The sequence below is a fragment of the Triticum aestivum genome, chromosome 1D (assembly GCF_018294505.1).
Source record: "Triticum aestivum cultivar Chinese Spring chromosome 1D, IWGSC CS RefSeq v2.1, whole genome shotgun sequence".
Lineage (NCBI taxonomy): Eukaryota > Viridiplantae > Streptophyta > Magnoliopsida > Poales > Poaceae > Triticum > Triticum aestivum.
Window position 1 is genome coordinate 142,239,143 of NC_057796.1, and position 9,551 is coordinate 142,248,693.

Here is a 9,551-nt window from a genome sequence, read left to right on the forward strand (position 1 = left end):
ATTAACTGCACGTTAAATGTGTTGGGCGCTCGACATTGAAGCAGTCTAGGTCGTTGGATTGACATGATTTGATGGCCAAGATTAATTGGATCTGCCCCTTTGGTATATATGGTATAGATATAGATTATACATTATACATGTAACAAGTTTAGGAACAAAAGTGACCGTGACAGACAAGTTATCTACTATTCCGTAATAATTAAATGCGTTGATAAATAGATGTATCGCCTAGTGCTCGAACAAGGGGATTGGTCGCGTCCTACAAGTATTTGGAATTGACTTCCCTAAGAAAATATTTAGAATTAACGTGGTATTTAATATGAAATGTTTGCGGTGAGAAGGAATACATGTGGCTTGATCACGTTTTATATTTAATTTGATACGGCTCTAGCAGAACATTCAATCGATCAAACCATAGATTTCATTCAGTCTAACTCTGAATTTACATTCATACGACGATCGATATAAAATAAAGAGAAATGATAAACAATCGGATTTTAAGCATGGCGATCTGAATGTTTTTCATGGCAAATTTAGATTACACAGCGGCAGCGGGGGCGTCTTGCGGTGGGAAGCGGCTCCTCTGTCGTGCTCTGTGTGTCGTCGGGCCACTAACTGACGGCGACGGTGGCGGCGGCGTCTTGCGTCGTTGTTGGCGTACTCCTGGATGTTTGGCCTAGCTTCAAGGAAGGCCAGAATGTTCTGGACTTCGGTCTCCAGGAGCGAGTCGAGTAGCGGGAGGAGGCGACTGGCGTTGGTGCAAGGAAGCGGTCGACAGCGGGGGGCACTGGCACCCGCGCGGGGACAGGCGCTGGCAACGGCGTGGCGGAGACAATCAAGTGCACGGGCACCGGCACGGGCGTGCGCATCAGTGCATGCACACGCGCATGCGCTAGCAGTTGCACGGGCACCAGCACGGTCGTGCGCATCAGTGCGCGCACATGCGCATGCGCTGGCAGGTGCATGGGCACGTGGAAGTCGGCGGGGACCTCATGGAACCCCGTGGGATCAAGCTCGGCGACAATGTGTGGCTCCCAACCCATCAATGCAACGGAGATGGGTGCTGGCACAATCGGGGCGACGGGAGCCGGAATGGGAGCGGGGATAGGCGCGGCGTCTTCCCACAAGGCCAGTTCAAGCTCGTCCCAAAGCGTCTTATGTACTTGAGACTCCGCCTGGGTGTCTTCCTCAGGAAACTCGAAGACTAAGGGCAGACCATCGTGATGCGGCATGGCGTACGGTTAGGTCAGGCTGGTTGGAGATAGACGACAGGAGAATCGGAGAGGAAGAGAGAAGATTGTAGCGATACCAGGTAGTGCGGGGTTGATTTTAAACTGCGGCGTTGGCGCCATTAAAAGTGGGGGCAGTTTGGATGAAGGTGGGCGGCGGAGCCTGGTCAAAGGGCTCGCCTCCCAGTGAGCCTGCGCAGCGGCCTGCTCGCCTCCCGGTCAGCCGGCGCAACGGTCTGCTCGCACGCCTCCCGTCGACTCACATGCTTACTCGGACGGCACCTGCTGATGAGAAGCGGGACTCGTGGCGGCACGCAAACGCCCACGGTTTGAATAGTGAAAGCGTTCGCCTTAACGTGACAGGTCTTTGTTCCAGGTCAGAGCTTGTGGTAGAAGATTGGGCTCTGCTACGCAGATCCACTCAACTAGGAAAGAAGTACGCATTGCTGACTGACTGTTTGAACGATCCTCTTCATTTGTGCAACTTCTCATAAGCAGCTTGTCTCAAATTGAACAAAAAAATTACGACAGCATATTTGTGCCATATCACGAGACCATGCTCAGTTTCATGAATTTCCGGTCACTTTTGGATTTTCTGAAATTTGAAATCTAGGATTCGAAACAATATCATAACCTGCATCATGCAATAAATTTTCAAGTGATACATCTTTACTGTTGTAAATGTTAATATTTCATAAGAAAGGATTTGGTCAAACATTTTGCTTAGTTAGACTTAAGACAAGTTATATATGTAGAGTAAAAGGATAATCCCTCCGTACCAGTGCATTGCCTGATATATTAACTCAAGTACTAGGCACGAACAAACAGGGCTCAATTCTGTGCTCATCCTGGTGTAGTACTCCTATTAGTTACTAGGCAATGGAGTTGACGGGTGACCTTGGGTAGCGGCGACGGAGGGAATTGAACCGTGCTTGGCACGGTAGGTAACGTTGTCTAGTTACTAAAGCATCCCTCCATTGTTCATCGGTATTCAATATGGACCAGAGACATGAGGGGAATTTCCTAGGGCTGGAACTCTGGCCGCTAGATATTTTGACTCAAAACGCGGAGGTTCGACTGGTTGGGGTTGGCTAATGTGCGTACCACGCATGCCACCAGAAGGACACGAGCCCGTTTTTTTAGGATCAACACGAGCCCGGGTCTGGCTGGTACGCCGTTGGGTGCTACCATTCGAGAATACGAAAGGAATCTTTTAAATTGCCGAACGAATCTATATGTATTACAATGCCTGTATTTTCCTTGCAAATTACTGATCATTTCAAAAGGCATGGTAATTGATTTATGACGAGTTCTTGAATTAGAGTGAGTTTGTGATATAGTGATCTCAACGTGGATTTCACATTTCATGGTATCCCTAGTAAGTTTTTCATTGCAAATTCAAATTTAAAAGATGAACGGTATGGGGGTGAGAAAACTTTGTATGTATCAAGCATATGACCACACACACACACACAAATACAACAACAATCCAGTAAGTATAGTGCATCTATTTTTCCAAACCATGCATGTATGACACGAATTCAAAAAAACTCTCTCTGTTCCTAAATATTTGTCTTTTAGAGATTTCAACAAGTGACTACATACGGAGCAAACTGAGTGAATCTACACTCTAAAATATGTCTATATACATCCGTATGTGGCAGTCCATTTGAAATCTCTAAAAAGACTAATATTTAGGAATGAAGGGAATAAAATGTAAGACATGCATGCTCCTCAATTCAATATTTAAAATGAACAGGAAACAGAAACATGAATGTTAAGTCTAGTACTACATACATGCAAATGTTGTGTTTAGGCGGAGCTATGTAGATTTTCGGGGGTGAACCCCTCGACCTTAGATAAAATTGTGAAGCTCTATTTAGGATTGTTTAGATTATATTTTTTGAACATTATATTTGTCCCCACCCTCCCAAACACCGATTGGTTGTGCACCCCCCCTCCCCGGGAGAATATCATGTGCCCCCACACCTTAGAAGCTATATGCTGATACGAGTTGCTTGGAGCCTGTAGATTAGAGATATAGCAGCTCACAGGATGTCTTAATATTTTTACAAGAAACCTTAATGAGTTTAAGAATTGCACACAATTTGTACAAAAACTACTCAGATGCCCATGGATCCCATATCCAACGACCTCGAAGCTCGTATCACCGTAGCATCTAAGATGAAGGAGGACCTCATATTCTCATGTATCACTATTGCAGGATGCTGCTAACGCGACACTACGATCAGAGACCCTTTGACGAAACTGTGTGCGATGCATTAATCGCAAATGGTGATGTAAAAAACCCGTCAAAAAAGGTGCAAAACGTTTGCGATGACGGATGCATCAAACACTGTTCCGATTTTAGTTGCGTGTGCGATGCAGGGCATACGGTTCAGTTCAATGAACTATTTGCAATGAGGAAGAAGAACATAAACGGGTAGCCAGATGAAGGCGCGTTTGATATACGGTATACAGTTCACTCAGATTAACTGTTTGTGATGAGGAGGAACAACAGAAATGGGCAGCTAGATAAAGGTGTGTGCGATTGAGGCCATACGCTCCAGAAGGATTAACTGTTTGCGATTAGGCAATAGAACAGAAACGGTCAGCCAGATCAAAGTGTCTGTGATTGATGGCATACACTTCACATGGATAAATTGTTTGCGATTAGCCACAACACATAGAAGCAGTTAGACAGATCAACGTGTGTGCGCTAGACGGGCACACATTCTAATTAAAATCAGCGTGCGTGATGATAGTAATGAGCGCGCACCGTTGTTGGGACAAGACGTGTGCTGACATTTCCTAGTGCGGTGCACCCTATGGTGCAAACGTGATGATGTTTGCTAAGACTACGTTGGTGTTTCCCCCAAGAAGAGAGGATGATGTAGCACAGCAACGGTAGGTATTTCCCTCAGTACTGAAACCAAGGTATCGAACCAGTAGGAGAACCAAGCAACAAAACGTAAACAACCCCTGCACACAAATAACTGCCACTCGCAACCCGACGTGTTAAAGGGGTTGTCAATCCCTTTCGTGTAACGGCGCTAGAAGGCAAGTTGACGGGAGAAAGTTGTGATAGGTTGAAATAATAGATCGCAAATAAAATAAAGTGCAGCAAGATATTTTTGTATTTTTGGGTTTAATAGATCTGAATAAAAATGCAAAGGAAAAGTAGATCGCAAGGCAAATATATGAGAAATAAGACCCGGGGGCCGTAGGTTTCACTAGCGGCTTCTCTCGAGAAAAATAGCAAACGGTGGATAAACAAATTACTGTTTGGCAATTGATAGAACTTCAAATAATTATGACGATATCCAGGCAATGATCATTACATAGGCATCACGTCCAAGATTAGTAGACCGACCCCTACCCGCATCTACTACTATTACTCCACACATTGACCGCTATCCAGCATGCATCTAGTGTATTAAGTTCATGAAAAAATGGAGTAATGCAATAAGAATGATGACATGATGTAGACAAGATTCGTTTATCTATATGGCGGTAGATATAGATCTCGTCTTTTTATCCTTAGTAGCAAGGATACATATGTGTCGGTTCCCCTTCTGTCACTGGGATCAAGCACCATAAGATCGAACCCACTACCGGGCACATCTTCCCATTGCAAGATAAATGGATCAAGTTATCCAAACAAAACCCAAATATCAGAGAAGAAATACGAGGCCATAAGAGATCATGCATATAAGTGATCAAAGAAACTCAAATAACTTTCATGGATATAAGAAGATATGACTAATCATAAACTCAAAGTTCATCAGATCCCAACAAACACATCGCAAAAGAGTTACATCATATGGATCTCCAAGAGACCATTGTATTGAGAATCAGCGAGAGAGAGAGAGAGAGAGAGAGAGAGAGAGAGAAAGCCATCTAGCTACTAACTACGGACCCGAAGGTCTACAAGGAACTACTCACGCATCATCGGAGAGGCACCACTGGAGGTGGTGAACCCCATCCGAGATGGTGTCTAGATTGGATCTGGTAGTTCTGGACTCTGCGGCGGCTGGATGAATATTTCGTCGACTCCCCTAGGGTTTCTTGAATATTTGGGTATTTACAGAGCAAAGAGGCGGTCCGGGGGGCACCCGAGGTGGGCACAACCCACCAGGGCACGCCTGGGCCTGCTGGCATGCCCTGGTGGGTTGTGCCCCCCTCGGGGCACCCCCTAGGTGCAACCAGGGCCCATTGCCTTTCTTCTGGCCCATAAAAAATCATCATGGAGTTTCATGGCATTTGGACTCCATTTGGTATTGATTTCATGCGATGTAAATAACATGGAAAAAATAGCAACTGGCACTTGGCACTATGTCAATAGGTTAGTACCAAAAAATGATATAAAATGATTATAAAACATCCAAGATTGATAATAAAACAGCATGGAACAATCAAAAATTATAGATACGTTGGAGACGTATCAAAACTCCACGTACGTGGCCGAGAAAGCGTGCCCACGTTACGCCGTCCGGGAATAGTACCGCACTTAGAAATTATAGAACCGTCAATAAATTTTGAGCCTGCGTCCTGTCACATTCCAAATTAATACCATGCTATATTTAATTGCAAACCTGTTCACACCGATCAAAACCTAAACGGTTTCCCACTTAGGAGCATATTAGTACTCGGTTATAAATACTACTACTCCTAGATGACTGCACATTCCTCCTCAACTCCTCATCCAAAAAAACAAACAAGTCATTCATCATCGTTCCCTTGCGTCTGCCATGGCCAGCGTGAGTTCTGGGTCGAGAGATTGCCACCAGGGAGAGGCGAGCATGGAAGCGGAAGCATGAGAGATGTCCCGCCTCGCCGCGAAAGCAGCCGACATGTCCCGCCGCGCGGCCGTAGCAGCACCGACGTCCCGCCGCGCCGCTGAAGCAGCACGGAGGTCCCGCCGCACCGTCGATGCAGTAGACTGGTCCGGCCATGCCGCGGAAGCAGCAGAGATGTCCCACCGCACCGCGAATGTAGCAGAGATGTCCTCCCGCACTGCGGCGGCATGGTAAAATGTCTCGCGGGCAGGCGAAGACTCTTACAGGTTCATGCATGCGACCGTCCATAGCCAGATGGATCAGATCTCCGATTAGGCGAGGTTGCAGGACGACATGAAAGCCTCATTTGAACAGGCTACCGGCGTCATCCGGCAACTAAGGGAGCGCAATGTGAAGCTCCGGGCCGAGCGCGACCTGCTGAGGGCAAATATCGTCGGAAGTGCGGAGCAGCAGGAGGAGACCACTGCCTTGATGAAGAGGACCAGTGTCATCGTCGAGAAACTTATGGATGAGAATGCCATGTTGCGCATCAAGCGCAAAAGGCTGGTGGAGGAATCCGTGGATGCTCTCAAGCAGCATCTTGAGGACATGAAAAATCTCATCGCCGCTCGCCGCAGAGACTAGTTCCCCATGCCTGTAGCAACGCATCAAGAAAGTAGAGATCAGCAAGCCAGATCGTTTTCTACCTTGTTCTTTTGCCCTTGTGTATTTCAGGCATTGCCGCATGTGGCTTTTTTTTAATTATGTTCCTAAATATGTAAGACAATTATTATCCACTATCATCGTCCTTATATTCATCGGTCTTGCTATAAGTCGCAGTCGTTGCTATATAGGTCCGTCGGATCTTACATCAAGATCCGTGCAAAACTTTCTTTTCAGATTTTTTTTTCTCTCCTAAATCTCAGTCCAGCGAGACATAGCCATGCCGTGAAACAGGGGCTCGGGCGCCATTAATGGAGACGTTGGGAGGGAGGTGCGCGGCGGATAGAGGTCAAAGAGCTCTCCTCCTGACGAGCATGCGCAGGCGTCTGATCGCACGACTCCCGTACTCAAGTAGCTACCCCACACGGCACGTCCTAGCCAATAAAAAAGGGGACGCGTGGCGGCACGTAATTGGTAAGTAGAACACCCACGGTTTCGATAATACTTGTGTTTCTGGTTTGTAACGTGACAGCACTTGTTCCAAAATGAGTTTGTTGATTGTTAATGTGTGCGCCTTCGCAAATCGGACAGAAAATTTACCACAACATGTTGGTGCCATGTCATGACACCATGCCAAGTTTCATGGTTTTCAGGCGAGTTTTGGATTTACGGCAATTTTAAAACCAATTTTCTCGATGTTTCCGGCCGAGCCAAGACACCCAGATGTTTGAATTCCATTCCCACTTCTTCCATGGGACCTAGAAGTTCGCCCAAGTACACATAAATGATTTTCCAACTAACTTTTGCGCACTGGAGCACGCGCTTGTACTTAAATTTTGAATTATGTGCATTAAATGCCTGGAAAATGAATTAATGTATAAAAGACCAAATGAACCCGGAATAATTCCAAAATTTAGCACGAAACTCCTATTTGGTCTAAGCTGCCTGTGTAACAAAATTAAGGCGGGAGAAGGCAGTGTACGTATGTCGTTTCGCACACGGAGGTGACACGTTCCCTCTCGGAACCACGAGCCTTCTTGAGAGAAGCTCCGGTTTGCAAGATGCTTGTACCAAAGCTTGTCCCAGTTCGGCCAAAAAATTACCACAACATGGCTGTGCCATGTCATGACACCATGCCAAGTTTCATGATTTTCAGGCGTGTTTTGGATTTACATGAATTAAAAAACCAAGTTTCTTAATCTTTCCGACCGAGCCACAATGCCCAGATGTTTGAATTTCATTCCCATTTCTTGCATGGGAACTAGAAATTCACCCAAGGATACACATGTGATTTTTCAACCAACTTTGGTGCACTGGAGCATGTGCTTGTAGTTCAAATTTGAATTATGCACATTAAATGACCAGAAATTCAATTAATGTATAAGAAAGTCCAAACGAACCCGGAATAATTCCAAATTTTAACACGACACTCATATAGTTCTATGTTGCCTCACGTCCCCCCTCGGGAACCACGAGTCTTCTCGAGAGAAGCTCCGGTTTGCAAGAAGCTTATACCAAAAACTTGTCCAAATGTGGCCAATCTTTTTACCACAGCATGTTGGTGCCATGAAATGACACCATGCCAAGTTTCATGATTTTTAGGCAAGTTTAGAATTTTTAGGAATTTAAAAATCAAGTTTCTCAATGTTCGCGGCCGAGCCATGACGCCCAGATGTTTGAATTTCATTCCATTTCTTGCATGGGACCTATAAATTCACCCAAAGACACACATGTGATTTTTCAACAAACTTTGGTGCACTGGAGCATGTCCTTGTAGTTCAAATTTGAGTTATGCACATTAAATGCCTAGAAACTCAATTAAAGCATAAAAATGCCAAACGAACCCAGAATAATTCCAAACACAACACTCATGTAGTTGCATGTTCACTGTACATAAATGTTCTAGCAATTCAAACACCATCCTTTCCCTCCGTAACACCATTTTGTCTTTCAAAACATAATGAAAAAATGAGGTATACCACAAACAGTTTAATAGAAAGAATCGTGTGGGATGCGATATAAAATATCTTGGCGCACCGTCTTGTCTGGCTTACAGAGGAAGCTTCGTCATCTACAGTCCACTGGCCTCGCTTGAACCACACTTGCGCGCCAGTTTCTCGCGGCACGGAGAGAAATTTTTTCTGCCATCACGGAAATATCTATCTCCCTGCCCCCTCCATCTCACCAAAAGCCACATTTCCACTATTCCTCCTTGCTTTCCAAGTTCAAACCTTCACTGTTACTTACTGGTACCTCAGCCTCCTCGCCGGCGACCCTTCTTCTTGCAGTGCCGCCTCCTCGCCGGCTACCCTTCTTCTTGCAGCACCGCCTCCTCGTCAGCAACCCTTCTTCTTGCTGCGCAGCCTCCTCGCCGCCGACCCTTCTTCTTGCTGCATGGCCTCGTCGATATGGTCAGGTAATCCACACACCTCCCACACCATCCTCCTCCTTCCCCGTCCCACATGCCCTGACTGATGGCGCGACACCTTCCGCCGAAATCACTATCCCCCTCCTCCAATTAAGCACCGTCCACAACCATTTTGCACGCAGTATAACATGGAGCTCAGTAGCATCTGGCAGCGGAGAAGCAAATCGCGGCCGCACGCGCGCACGAGGTCGCTATGGCTGCCATGTGTGCCGACCGCCAGATCTTGGAGGAGCACCTCGTCTTCGAGGCCACCGTCGACACCGCCACGCGGTTGTCTACTTTAAAATACAGTTTGTGTTGTTTTCTCGAGGCCACCGCCAGTGCCTTCTAGTGATTTGTCCTCTGTAATGTTAATATGCAATCTGATGTTCAGTTAATAGTTTGGTCCTCTGAAATGTAATGTTTAGTTAACAGTTTGGTCCTCTAAAATGTAATGTTCAGTTAACAGTTTGG